The sequence below is a fragment of the Scyliorhinus torazame genome, chromosome 3 (genome assembly GCF_047496885.1).
Source record: "Scyliorhinus torazame isolate Kashiwa2021f chromosome 3, sScyTor2.1, whole genome shotgun sequence".
NCBI classification, from domain to species: domain Eukaryota; kingdom Metazoa; phylum Chordata; class Chondrichthyes; order Carcharhiniformes; family Scyliorhinidae; genus Scyliorhinus; species Scyliorhinus torazame.
The window spans coordinates 370,968,414-370,983,370 of NC_092709.1; positions in this window are offsets into that span (position 1 = coordinate 370,968,414).

Consider the following 14,957-nt stretch of genomic DNA (forward strand, 5'->3'; position numbering starts at 1 on the left):
GAGCAGACAGTGTGGGTCAGTATAAGTCAGTATGCGTCACAAGAAGGCAGTGTGTGTCAGTATCAGAGAGTGTGGGTCAGTATAAGACAGTGCCTGTCAGTATTAGACAGCGTCTGTCAGTATAAGACAGTGTGGGTCAGTATAAGACAGTATGTGTCAGTACAAGACAGTATGTGTCAGTACAAGGCAGTGTGCGTCTGTATAAGACAGTGTGGGTCAGAAGAAGACAGTGCGGGTCAGCAGAATCTGGTGTATGTCGGTATTCGACAGTGTGGGTCAGTATCAGACAGTATGGGTCAGTATCAGACAGTGTGGGTCAGTATCAGACAGTGTGTGTCAGTATCAGACAGTGTTTGTCAGTATCAGACAATGTGTGTCAGTATCAGTCAGTGTGGGTCAGTATCAGACAGTGTGGGTCAGTATAAGACAGTCTGGGTCAGAACAAGACAGTGTGGGTTCATTTCAGACAGTGTGGGTCAGTATCAGACGGTGTGGGTCAGTATAAGACAATGTGGGTCAGTATAAGACAGTGTCTGTCAGTATAACACAATGTGTGTCAGTGTCAGACGGTGCCTGTCAGTATAAGACAGCGTGGGTCAGTATCAGACAGTGTGTGTCAGTATCAGACAATGTGGGTCAGTATTCGACAATGTGGGTCAGTATAAGACAGTGTGTGTCAGTATAAGACAGTGTGAGTCAGTATCAGACAGTGTGTGTCAGTTTCAAACAATGTGGGTCAGTATAAGAGAGTGTGGGTCAGTATCAGACAGTGTGTGTCAGTATCAGACGGTGTGTGTCAATATCAGACAATGTGGGTCAGTATAAGACAATGTGGGTCAGTATAAGACAGTGTGGGTCAGCATAAGACAATGTGTGTCAGTATAAGAAAGTGTGTGTCAGTATCAAACAGTGTGTGTCAGTATCAAACAGTGCCTGTCAGTATAAGAGAGTGTGTCAGTATCAGACAGTGCGTGTCAGTATCAGACAGTGTTGGTCAGTATCGACAGTGTGGGTCAGTATCAGACAGTGTGGGTCAGTATCAAACATGGGTCAGTATAAGACAATGTGGGTCAGTATAAGAAAGTGTGTGTCAGTATCAGACAGTGTGGGTCAGTATCAGACAGTGTGTGTCAGTATCATACTGTGTGGGTCAGTATCAGACACTGTGGGTCAGTATCAGACAGTGTCTGTCAGTATAAGACAATGTGGGTTTTATCAGACAGTGTGGGTAAATATAAGACTGTGTGGATCAGTATAAGACAGTGTCTGTCAGTATCAGACAGTGTGGGTCAGTATAAGAGAGAGTCCATCAGTAAAAAACAGTGATATATCAGTGATGGTCTGTCCGTCTCACTGTTTCAGAGCCAGTATCATTCAGTGTCAGTATCAGACAGTGTGGGTTGGTATCAGACAGTGTGTGTCAGTATAAAACAGCGTGTGTCAGTATCAGACAGTGTGGGTCAGTATCAGACAGTGCGTGTCAGTATCAGACAGTGTGGGTCAGTATCAGACAGTGTGTGTCAGTATCATACAGTGTGGGTCAGTATCAGACAGTGTGTGCCAGTATAAGACAGTGTCAGTTAATCTAAGACAGTGTGAGTCAGAATGAGACAGTGTCTGTCAGGAGCAGACAGTGTGGGTCAGTATAAGTCAGTATGCGTCACAAGAAGGCAGTGTGTGTCAGTATCAGAGAGTGTGGGTCAGTATAAGACAGTGCCTGTCAGTATTAGACAGCGTCTGTCAGTATAAGACAGTGTGGGTCAGTATAAGACAGTATGTGTCAGTACAAGACAGTATGTGTCAGTACAAGGCAGTGTGCGTCTGTATAAGACAGTGTGGGTCAGAAGAAGACAGTGCGGGTCAGCAGAATCTGGTGTATGTCGGTATTCGACAGTGTGGGTCAGTATCAGACAGTATGGGTCAGTATCAGACAGTGTGGGTCAGTATCAGACAGTGTGTGTCAGTATCAGACAGTGTTTGTCAGTATCAGACAATGTGTGTCAGTATCAGTCAGTGTGGGTCAGTATCAGACAGTGTGGGTCAGTATAAGACAGTGTGGGTCAGAACAAGACAGTGTGGGTTCATTTCAGACAGTGTTGGTCAGTATCAGACGGTGTGGGTCAGTATAAGACAATGTGGGTCAGTATAAGACAGTGTCTGTCAGTATAACACAATGTGTGTCAGTGTCAGACGGTGCCTGTCAGTATAAGACAGCGTGGGTCAGTATCAGACAGTGTGTGTCAGTATCAGACAATGTGGGTCAGTATTCGACAATGTGGGTCAGTATAAGACAGTGTGTGTCAGTATAAGACAGTGTGAGTCAGTATCAGACAGTGTGTGTCAGTTTCAAACAATGTGGGTCAGTATAAGAGAGTGTGGGTCAGTATCAGACAGTGTGTGTCAGTATCAGACGGTGTGTGTCAGTATCAGACAATGTGGGTCAGTATAAGACAATGTGGGTCAGTATAAGACAGTGTGGGTCAGCATAAGACAATGTGGGTCAGTATAAGAAAGTGTGTGTCAGTATCAAACAGTGTGTGTCAGTATCAAACTGTGCCTGTCAGTATCAGACAGTGTGTCAGTATCAGACAGTGCGTGTCAGTATCAGACAGTGTTAGTCAGTATCGACAGTGTGGGTCAGTATCAGACAGTGTGGGTCAGTATCAAACATGGGTCAGTATAAGACAATGTGGGTCAGTATAAGAAAGTGTGTGTCAGTATCAGACAGTGTGTGTCAGTATCAGACAATGCCTGTCAGTATCAGACAGTGTGTGTCAGTATCAGACAGTATTGGTCAGTATCGACAGTGTGGGTCAGTGTCAGACAGTGTGGGTCAGTATCAAACAGTGTGGGTCAGTATAAGACAATGTGGGTCAGTATAAGAAAGTGTGTGTCAGTATCAGACAGTGTGTGTCAGTATCAGACAGTGCCTGTCAGTATCAGACAGTGTGTGTCAGTATCAGACAGTGTGTGTCAGTATCAGACAATGTGGGACAGTATAAGACGTTGTGGGTCAGTATAAGACAGTGTGGGTCAGTATAAGACAGTGTGGGTCAGTATCAAAAGTGTGTGTCAGTATCAGACAATGTGGGTCAGTCTCAGACAGTGTCTGTCAGGAGCAGACAATGTGTGTCAGTATCAGACAGTGTGGGTCAGTATCAGACAGTGTGGGTCAGTATAAGACAGTGTGGGTCAGAATAAGACAGTGTGGGTTCGTTTCAGACAGTGTGGGTCAGTATCAGATGGTGTGGGACAGTATAAGACAATGTGGGTCAGTATAAGACAGTGTTTGTCAGTATAAGACAGTGTGTGTCAGTATCAGACAGTGCCTGTCATTATAAGACAGCGTGGGTCAGCATCAGACAGTGTGTATCAGTATCAGACAATGTGGGTCAGTATAAGACAATGTGGGTCAGTATAAGACAGTGTGTGTCAGTATAAGACAATGTGAGTCAGTATCAGACAGTGTGTGTCAGTTTCAGACAATGTGGGTCAGAATAAGAGAGTGTGGGTCAGTATCAGACTGTGTGTGTCAGTATCAGATGGTGTGGGTCAGTATAAGACAATGTGGGTCAGTATAAGACAGTGTCTGTCAGTATCAGACAGTGTATGTCAGTATCAGACAGTGCCTGTCAGTATAACACAGCGTGGGTCAGTATCAGACAGTGTGTGTCAGTATCAGACATTGTGTGTCAGTATCAGACAGTGTGTGTCAATATCAGACAATGTGGGTCAGTATCAGACAGTGTTGGTCAGTATCAGACAGTGTTGGTCAGTATCGACAGTGTGGGTCAGTATAAGACAATGTGGGTCAGTATAAGAAAGTGTGTGTCAGTATCAGACAGTGCCTGTCAGTATAAGACAGCGTGGGTCAGTATCAGACAGTGTGTGTCAGTATCAGACAGTGTGTGTCAGTATCAGACAATGTGGGTCAGCATAAGACAATGTGGGTCAGTATAAGACAGTGTGGGTCAGCATAAGACAATGTGGGTCAGTATAAGTAAGTTTGTGTCAGTATCAGACAGTGTGTGTCAGTATCAGACAGTGCCTGTCAGTATCAGACAGTGTGTGTCAGTATCAGACAGTGTGTGTCAGTATCACACAGTGTGTCTCAATATCAGACAATGTGGGTCAGTATCAGACAGTGTTGGTCAGTATCGACAGTGTGGGTCAGTATCAGACAGTGTGGGTCAGTATCAAACAGTGTGGGTCAGTATAAGACAATGTGGGTCAGTACAACAAAGTGTGTGTCAGTATCAGACAGTGTGTGTCAGTAACAGACAGTTCCTGTCAGTATCAGACAGTGTGTGTCAGTATCAGACAGTGTTGGTCATTATCGACAGTGTGGGTCAGTATCAGACAGTGTGGGTCAGTATCAAACAGTGTGGGTCAGTATAAGACAATGTGGGTCAGTATAAGAAAGTGTGTGTCAGTATCAGACAGTGTGTGTCAGTATCAGACAGTGCCTGTCAGTATCAGACAGTGTGTGTCAGTACCAGACAGTGTGTGTGAGTATCAGACAATGTGGGACAGTATAAGACAGTGTGGGACAGTATAAGACAGTGTGGGTCAGTATAAGACACTGTGGGTCAGTATCAGACAGTGTGTGTCAGTGTCAGACAGTGTGGGTCAGTGTCAGACAATGTCTGTCAGTATAAGACAGTGTGTGTCAGTATCAGACAGTGTTTGGTCAGTATAAGACAGTGTCTGTGAGTATAAGACAGTGTGTGACAGTATCAGACACTGTGGGTCAGTATCAGACAGTGTGGGTCAGTATCAGACAGTGTCTGTCAGTATAAGACAATGTGGGTTTTATCAGACAGTGTGGGTCAATATAAGACTGTGTGGATCAGTATAAGACAGTGCCTGTCAGTATCAGACAGTATCTGTCAGTATAAGTCAGTGTCCATCAGTAAAAAACAGTGATGTATCAGTGATGATCTGTCCGTATCACTGTTTCAGAGCCAGTATCATTCAGTGTCTGAAAGTATCAGACAGTGGCTGCCAGTATAAGACAGTGTCAGTTAATCTAAGACAGTGTGGGTCAGTGTCTGTCAGGAGCAGACAGTGTGGGTCAGTCTAAGACAGTGTGTGTCAGTATAAGACAGTGTGGATCAATATAAGACACTGTATATATAAGTCAGTATAAGACAGTGTGGGTCAGTCTCAGACAGTGTCTGTCAGGAGCAGACAGTGTGGGTCAGTATAAGTCAGTATGGGTCACAAGAAGACAGTGTGTGTCAGTATCAGAGAGTGTGGGTCAGTATAAGACAGCGTCTGTCAGTATAAGACAGTGTGGGTCAGTATAAGACAGCATGTGTCAGTACAAAGCAGTGTGCATCTGTATAAGACACTGTGGGTCAGAATAAGACAGTGTGGGTCAGCAGAAGACAGTGTCGGTCACTATAAGACAGTGTGGGTCAGTATAAGACAGTGTGGGTCAGTATCAGACAATATGGGTCAGTATAAAACAGTGTGGGTCAGTATCAGACAGTGTGGGTCAGTATCAGACAGTGTGTGTCAGTATCAGACAGTGTTTGTCAGTATCAGACAATGTGTGTCAGTATCAGACAGTGTTGGTCAGTATCAGATAGTGTGGGTCAGTATAAGACAGTGTGGGTCAATATAAGACAGTGTGGATACGTTTCAGACAGTGTGGGTCAGTAACAGTCTTGTGGGTCAGTATAAGACAATGTGGGTCAGTATCAGACAGTATGGGTCAGTATAAAACAGTGTGGGTCAGTATCAGACAGTGTGGGTCAGTATAAGACAGTGTGTGTCAGTTTCAGACAGTGCCTGTCAGTATAAGACAGTGTGGGTCAGTATCAGACAGTGTGTGTCAGTATCAGACAATGTGGGTCAGTATAAGACAATGTGGTTCAATAAGGCAGTGTGGGTCAGAATCGACAGTGTGGGTCAGTATCAGACAGTGTGGGTAAGTATCAAACAGTGTGCGTCAGTGTAAGACAATGTGGGTCAGTATAAGAAAATGTGTGTAAGTATCAGACAGTGTGTGTCAGTATCAGACAGTGCCTGTCAGTATCAGACAGTGTGTGTCAGTATCAGACAGTGTGTGTCAGTATCAGACAGTGTCTGTCAGTATAAGACTGTGTGTGTCATTATCAGAAAATGTGAGTCAGTCTCAGACAGTGTGTGTCAGTATCAGACAGTGTTTGTGAGTATAAGACAGTGTGTGTCAGTATCAGACAGTGTGGGTCTGTATAAGACAGTGTCTGTGAGTTTAAGACAGCGTGTGTCAGTATCAGACAGTGTGGGTCCGTATCAGACAGTCTTTGTCAGTATCAGACAAAGTGTGTCAGTAGCAGACAGTGTGGGTCAGTATCAGACAGTGTGGGTCAGTATAAGACAGTGTGGGTTCGTTTCAGACGGTGTGGGTCAGTATCAGACGGTGTGGGTCAGTATAAGACAATGTGGGTCAGTATCAGACAATGTGGGTCAGTATAAGACAGTGTGGGTCAGTATAAGACAGTGTGGCTCATTATCAGACGAGTGTGTGTCAGTATCAGACAGTGTGGGTCAGTTTCAGACAGTGTCTGTCAGTATAAGACAGTGTGGGTCAGTATAAGTAAGTGTGTGTCCGTATCAGACAATGTGGGTCAGTCTCAGACAGTGTGTGTCAGTATCAGACAGTGTTTGTGAGTATAAGACAGTGTGTGTCAGTATCAGACCGTGTGGGTCAGTATAAGACAGTGTCTGTGAGTATAAGACAGTGTGTGTCAGTATCAGACAGTGTGGGTCAGTATCAGACAGTGTGGGTCAGTATCAGACAGTGTGGGTCAGTATCAGACAATGTCTGTCAGTATAAGACAATGTGGGTTTTATCAGACAGGGTGGGTCAATTTAAGACTGTGTGGATCAGTATAAGAAAGTGTCTGTCAGTCTCAGACAGTTTCTGTCAGTATAAGACTGTGTGGATCAGTATAAGACAGTGCCTGTCAGTCTCAGACAGTTTCTGTCAGTATAAGACAGTGTGGGTCAGTATAAGACAGAGTCCATCAGTAAAAGACAGTGATGAATCAGTGATGGTCTGTCCGTATCACTGTTTCAGAGCCAGTATAATTCAGTGTCTGCAAGTATCAGACAGTGTGTGCCATTATAAGACAGTATCAGTTAATCTAAGACAGTGTGCGTCAGAATGAGACAGTGTCTGTCAGGAGCAGACAGTGTGGGTCAGTATAAGTCAGTATGGGTCACAAGAAGACAGTGTGTGTCAGTATCAGAGAGTGTGGGTCAGTATACGACAGCGTCTGTCAGTATAAGACAGTGTGGGTCAGTATAAGTCAGTGTGGGTCAGTATCAGACAGTGTGGGTCTGTATAAGACAGTGTTGGTCAGTAACAGACAGTGTGGGTCAGTATCAGACAGTGTGTGTCAGTATCAGACAGTGTTTGTCAGTATCAGAAAATGTGTGTCAGTATCAGACAGTGTGGGTCAGTATCAGACAATGTGGGTCTGTTTTGACAGTGTGGGTCAATATAAGACAGTGTGGGTTCGTTTCAGACAGTGTGGGTCGGTATCAGACGGTGTGGGTCAGTATATGACAATGTGGGTCAGTATAAGACAGTGTCTGTCAGTATGAGACAGTGTGTGTCAATATCAGACAGTGCCTGTCAGTATAAGACAGTGTGGGTCAGTATCAGACAGTGTGTGTCAGTATCAGACAATGTGGGTCAGTATAAGACAATGTGGGTCAGTATAAGACAGTGTGTGTCAGTATCAGACAGTGCCTGTCATTAAAAGACAGTGTGGGTCAGTATAAGACTGTGTGGGTCAGTATAAGAGAGTGTGGGTCAGTATCGACAGTGTGGGTCAATATCAGACAGTGTGGGTCAGTATCAAACAGTGTGGGTCAGTGTAAGACAATGTGGGTCAGTATAAGAAAGTGTGTGTCAGTATCAGACAGGGTGTGTCAGTATCAGACAGTGCCTGTCAGTATAAAACAATGTGGGTCAGTATAAGACAGTGTGTGTCAGTATAAGACAGTGTCGGTCAGTATCAGACAGTGTGTGTCAGGATCAGACAATGTGGGTCAGTATAAGACAGTGTGGGTCAGTATCAGACAGTGTGTGTCAGTATCAGACAGTGTGGGTCAGTGTCAGACAATGTCTGTCAGTATAAGACAGTGTGTGTCAGTATCAGACAATGTGGGTCAGTCTCAGACAGTGTGGTGGTGAGTAGTTAGTTTAAAAGCCTTACCTTTACAGGAGCCTTACAGGAGCAGCCCTTTGGATTTCGGCGGCAGCGGTGCGCAGGGGCCCTCTGGGAGGTGAGTAGTGTATTTAAAAACCTTACCTTTACAGGAGCAGCCCTTTGGATTTAGGCGGGAACCGGAAGTTCGACCTCTGGCAAGTCCCCCCCCCCCCAACCAATAAATTCTGGTGGAGTCTGAATGGGTGGGAGACACGTGTAGTGTCTCCCACCCGCCCTCCTCCTCTAACCTAATAATAAGACCCATTGGTGTAAGGTAAGTGCCATATTATATTATTATATTATTAGCATTGTGCAGGTCAAGGATTGGAGGTGGAGGAGCAGTCTCTGTCAGCGAGAGAACCTGAGAACATCTCAGAAGGTAAGTAAGTGATTTTTACTTTTATACCTTTTTTTCAAATTGTGTGTGTCGGGGGGAAACTGAAGTGACATCACAGAAAAGCTGTGACCTGAGTGGCTGGTTGGGATTCTAACCTAAATTTTTTTGAGTATTTGGGAACTAATTAAACATAATAACTTAATTATAATTTAGAGGATATCTAAGCCAGAGATCGGAGAATATTATAGTTAGCTATCGCATTTCTATTAGAAATCTAGTGCTAGGAAACAGATAGTTGACAGTAACTTTGAAATTTAAAAAAAAGTATTTAAAAAAAAAAAAAAGACAAATTTTAATTTTAATTAATTGACGCAATGTCAGTTAGAGGGGTGCTGTGCTCTGACTGTGAGATGTGGCAGGTCCGGGAGGCTTCCAGCGTCCCGGATGGCTTCATCTGCAGAAAGTGCACCCAACTGCAGCTCCTCACAGACCGCATGGTTCGGTTGGAGCAGCAATTGGATGCACTTAGGAGCATGCAGGTGGCGGAAAGCGTCATAGATCGCAGTTATGTAAGTGTGGTCACACCCAAGGTGCAGGCAGAGAAATGGGTGACCACCAGAAAGGGCAGGCAGTCAGTGCAGGAATCCCCTGTGGTTGTCCCCCTCTCGAACAGATATACCCCTTTGGATACTGTCGGGGGGGATAGCCTATCAGGGGAAAACAGCAGCAGCCAGAGCAGTGGCACCACGGCTGGCTCTGATGTTCAGAAGGGAGGGTCAAAGCGCAGAAGAGTAATAGTTATAGGGGACTCTATAGTCAGGGGCACAGATAGGCGTTTCTGTGGACGTGAAAGAGACTCCAGGATGGTATGTTGCCTCCCTGGTGCCAGGGTCCAGGATGTCTCCGAACGGGTAGAGGGAATCCTGAAGGGGGAGGGCAAACAGGCAGAGGTCGTTGTACATATTGGTACTAACGACATAGGCAGGAAGGGGCATGAGGTCCTGCAGCAGGAGTTCAGGGAGCTAGGCAGAAAGTTAAAAGACAGGACCTCGAGGGTTGTAATCTCGGGATTACTCCCTGTGCCACGTGCCAGTGAGGCTAGAAATAGGAAGATAGAGCAGACAAACACGTGGCTAAACAGCTGGTGTAGGAGGGAGGGTTTCTGTTATCTGGACCACTGGGAGCTCTTCCGGGGCAGGTGTGACCTGTATAAGATGGACAGGTTGCATCTAAACCGGAGAGGCATAAATATCCTGGCCGCGAGGTTTGCTAGTGTCACACGGGAGGGTTTAAACTAGTATGGCAGGGGGGTGGGCACGGGAGCAATAGGTCAGAAGGTGAGAGCATTGAGGGAGAACTAGGGAATAGGGACAGTGTGGCTCTGAGGCAGAGCAGACGGGGAGAAGTTGCTGAACACAGCGGGTCTGGTGGCCTGAAGTGCATATGTTTTAATGCAAGGAGCATTACGGGTAAGGCAGATGAACTTAGAGCTTGGATTACTACTTGGAACTATGATGTTGTTGCCATTACAGAGACCTGGTTGAGGGAAGGGCAGGATTGGCAGCTAAACGTTCCAGGATTTAGATGTTTCAGGCGGGATAGAGGGGGATGTAAAAGGGGAGGCGGAGTTGCGCTACTTGTTCAGGAGAGTATCACAGCTATACAGCGAGAGGACACCTCAGAGGGCAGTGAGGCTATATGGGTAGAGATCAGGAATAAGAAGGGTGCAGTCACAATGTTGGGGGTATACTACAGGCCTCCCAACAGCCAGCGGGAGGTAGAGGAGCAGATAGGTAGACAGATTTTGGAAAAGAGTAAAAACAACAGGGTTGTGGTGATGGGAGACTTCAACTTCCCCAATATTGACTGGGACTCACTTAGTGCCAGGGGCTTAGACGGGGCAGAGTTTGTAAGGAGCATCCAGGAGGGCTTCTTAAAACAATATGTAAACCGTCCAACTAGGGAAGGGGCGGTACTGGACCTGGTATTGGGGAATGAGCCCGGCCAGGTGGTAGATGTTTCAGTAGGGGAGCATTTCGGTAACAGTGACCACAATTCAGTAAGTTTTAAAGTACTGGTGGACAAGGATAAGAGTGGTCCGAGGATGAATGTGCTAAATTGGGGGAAGGCTAATTATAACAATATTAGGCGGGAACTGAAGAACATAGATTGGGGGCGGATGTTTGAGGGCAAATCAACATCTGACATGTGGGAGGCTTTCAAGTGTCAGTTGAAAGGAATACAGGAGAGGCATGTTCCTGTGAGGAAGAAAGATGAATACGGCAATTTTCGGGAACCTTGGATGACGAGTGATATTGTAGGCCTCGTCAAAAAGTAAAAGGAGGCATTTGTCAGGGCTAAAAGGCTGGGAACAGACGAAGCCTGTGTGGCATATAAGGAAAGTAGGAAGGAACTTAAGCAAGGAGTCAGGAGGGCTAGAAGGGGTCATGAAAAGTCATTGGCAAATAGGGTTAAGGAAAATCCCAAGGCTTTTTACACTTACATAAAAAGCAAGAGGGTAGCCAGGGAAAGGGTTGGCCCACTGAAGGATAGGCAAGGGAATCTATGTGTGGAGCCAGAGGAAATGGGCGAGGTACTAAATGAATACTTTGCATCAGTATTCACCAAAGAGAAGGAATTGGTAGATGTTGAGTCTGGAGAAGGGGGTGTCGATAGCCTGGGTCACATTGTGATCCAAAAAGACGAGGTGTTGGGTGTCTTAAAAAATATTAAGGTAGATAAGTCCCTAGGGCCGGATGGGATCTACCCCAAAATACTGAAGGAGGCTGGAGAGGAAATTGCTGAGGCCTTGACAGAAATCTTTGGATCCTCGCTGTCTTCAGGGGATGTCCCGGAGGACTGGAGAATAGCCAATGTTGTTCCTCTGTTTAAGAAGGGTGGCAGGGATAATCCCGGGAACTACAGGCCGGTGAGCCTTACTTCAGTGGTAGGGAAATTACTGGAGAGAATTCTTCGAGACAGGATCTACTCCCATTTGGAAGCAAATGGACGTATTAGTGAGAGGCAGCACGGTTTTGTGAAGGGGAGGTCGTGTCTCACTAACTTGATAGAGTTTTTCGAGGAGGTCACTAAGATGATTGATGCAGGTAGGGCAGTAGATGTTGTCTATATGGACTTCAGTAAGGCCTTTGACAAGGTCCCTCATGGTAGACTAGTACAAAAGGTGAAGTCACACGGGATCAGGGGTGAACTGGCAAGGTGGATACAGAACTGGCTAGGCCATAGAAGGCAGAGGGTAGCAATGGAGGGATGCTTTTCTAATTGGAGGGCTGTGACCAGTGGTGTTCCACAGGGATCAGTGCTGGGACCTTTGCTCTTTGTAGTATATATAAATGATTTGGAGGAAAATGTAACTGGTCTGATTAGTAAGTTTGCAGACGACACAAAGGTTGGTGGAATTGCGGATAGCGATGAGGACTGTCTGAGGATACAGCAGGATTTAGATTGTCTGGAGACTTGGGCGGAGAGATGGCAGATGGAGTTTAACCTGGACAAATGTGAGGTAATGCATTTTGGAAGGGCTAATGCAGGTAGGGAATATACAGTGAATGGTAGAACCCTCAAGAGTATTGAAAGTCAAAGAGATCTAGGAGTACAGGTCCACAGATCACTGAAAGGGGCTACACAGGTGGAGAAGGTAGTCAAGAAGGCATACGGCATGCTTGCCTTCATTGGCCGGGGCATTGAGTATAAGAATTGGCAAGTCATGTTGCAGCTGTATAGAACCTTAGTTAGGCCACACTTGGAGTATAGTGTTCAATTCTGGTCGCCACACTACCAGAAGGATGTGGAGGCTTTAGAGAGGGTGCAGAAGAGATTTACCAGAATGTTGCCTGGTATGGAGGGCATAAGCTATGAGGAGCGATTGAATAAACTCAGTTTTATCTCACTGGAACGAAGGAGGTTGAGGGGCGACCTGATAGAGGTATACAAAATTATGAGGGGCATAGACAGAGTGGATAGTCAGAGGCTTTTCCCCAGGGTAGAGGGGTCAATTACTAGGGGGCATAGGTTTAAGGTGAGAGGGGCAAGGTTTAGAGTAGATGTACGAGGCAAGTTTTTTACGCAGAGGGTAGTGGGTGCCTGGAACTCACTACCGGAGGAGGTAGTGGAGGCAGGGACGATAGGGACATTTAAGGGGCATCTTGACAAATATATGAATAGGATGGGAATAGAAGGATACGGACCCAGGAAGTGTAGAAGATTGTAGTTTAGTCGGGCATTATGGTCGGCACGGGCTTGGAGGGCCGAAGGGCCTGTTCCTGTGCTGTACATTTCTTTGTTCTTTGTTCTTTGTGTGTGTCAGTATCAGACAGTGTTTGTGAGTATAAGACTGTGTGTGTCAGTATCAGACAGTGTGGGTCAGTATAAGACAGTGTCTGTGAGTATAAGACAGTGTGTGACAGTATCAGACACTGTGGGTCAGTATCAGACAGTGTGGGTCAGTATCAGACAGTGTCTGTCAGTATAAGACAATGTGGGTTTTATCAGACAGTGTGGATCAATATAAGACTGTGTGGATCAGTATAAGACAGTGCCTGTCAGTATCAGACTGTGTCTGTCAGTATAAGACAGTGTCCATCAGTCAAAAACAGTGACGTATCAGTGATGATCTGTCCATATCACTGTTTCAGAGCCAGTATCATTCAGTGTCTGAAAGTATCAGACAGTGGCTGCCAGTATAAGACAGTGTCAGTTAATCTAAGACAGTGTGGGTCATAATGAGACAGTGTCTGTCAGGAGCAGACAGTGTGGTTCAGTCTAAGACAGTGTGTGTCAGTATAAGACAGTGTGGATCAATTTAAGACACTGTCTGTCAGTATAAGACAGTGTGGGTCAGTCTCAGACAGTGTCTGTCAGGAGCAGACAGTGTGGGTCAGTATAAGTCAGTATGGGTCACAAGAAGACAGTGTGTGTCAGTATCAGAGAGTGTGCGTCAGTATAAGACAGCGTCTGTCAGTATAAGACAGTGTGGGTCAGTATAAGACAGCATGTGTCAGTACAAAGCAGTGCGCATCTGTATAAGACAGTGTGGGTCAGAATAAGACAGTGTGGGTCAGCAGAAGACAGTGTCGGTCACTATAAGACAGTGTGGGTCAGTATAAGACAGTGTGGGTCAGTATCAGACAGTATGGGTCAGTATAAAACAGTGTGGATCAGTATCAGACAGTGTGGGTCAGTATCAGACAGTGTGTGTCAGTATCAGACAGTGTTTGTCAGTATCAGACAATGTGTGTCAGTATCAGACAGTGTGGGTCAGTATCAGACAGTGTCGGTCACTATAAGACAGTGTGGGTCAGTATAAGACAGTGTGGGTCAGTATCAGACAGTATGGGTCAGTATAAAACAGTGTGGATCAGTATCAGACAGTGTGGGTCAGTATCAGACAGTGTGTGTCAGTATCAGACAGTGTTTGTCAGTATCAGACAATGTGTGTCAGTATCAGACAGTGTGGGTCAGTATCAGACAGTGTGGGTCAGTAGTAGACAGTGTGGGTCAATATAAGACAGTGTGGGTACGTTTCAGACAGTGTGGGTCAGTAACAGGCGTGTGGGTCAGTATAAGACAATGTGGGTCAGTATCAGACAGTATGGGTCAGTATAAAACAGTGTGGGTCAGTATCAGACAGTGTGGGTCAGTATCAGACAGTGTGGGTCAGTATCAGACAGTGTGGGTCAGTATAAGACAGTGTGTGTCAGTTTCAGACAGTGCCTGTCAGTATAAGACAGTGTGGGTCAGTATCAGACAGTGTGTGTCAGTATCAGACAATGTGGGTCAGTATAAGACAATGTGGGTCAGTATAAGACAGTGTGGGTCAGAATCGACAGTGTGGGTCAGTATCAGACAGTGTGGGTAAGTATCAAACAGTGTGGGTCAGTGTAAGACAATGTGGGTCAGTATAAGAAAATGTGTGTAAGTATCAGACAGTGTGTGTCAGTATCAGACAGTGCCTGTCAGTATCAGACAGTGTGTGTCAGTATCAGACAGTGTGTGTCAGTATTAGACCGTGTCTGTCAGTATAAGACTGTGTGTGTCATTATCAGAAAATATGGGTCAGTCTCAGACAGTGTGTGTCAGTATCAGACAGTGTTTGTGAGTATAAGACAGTGTGTGTCAGTATCAGACAGTGTGGGTCTGTATAAGACAGTGTCTGTGAGTTTAAGACAGCGTGTGTCAGTATCAGACAGTGTGGGTCAGTATCAGACAGTCTTTGTCAGTATCAGACAAAGTGTGTCAGTAGCAGACAGTGTGGGTCAGTATCAGACAGTGTGGGTCAGTATAAGACAGTGTGGGTTCGTTTCAGACAGTGTGGGTCAGTATCAGACGGTGTGGGTCAGTATAAGACAATGTGGGTCAGTATCAGACAATGTGGGTCAGTATCAGACAGT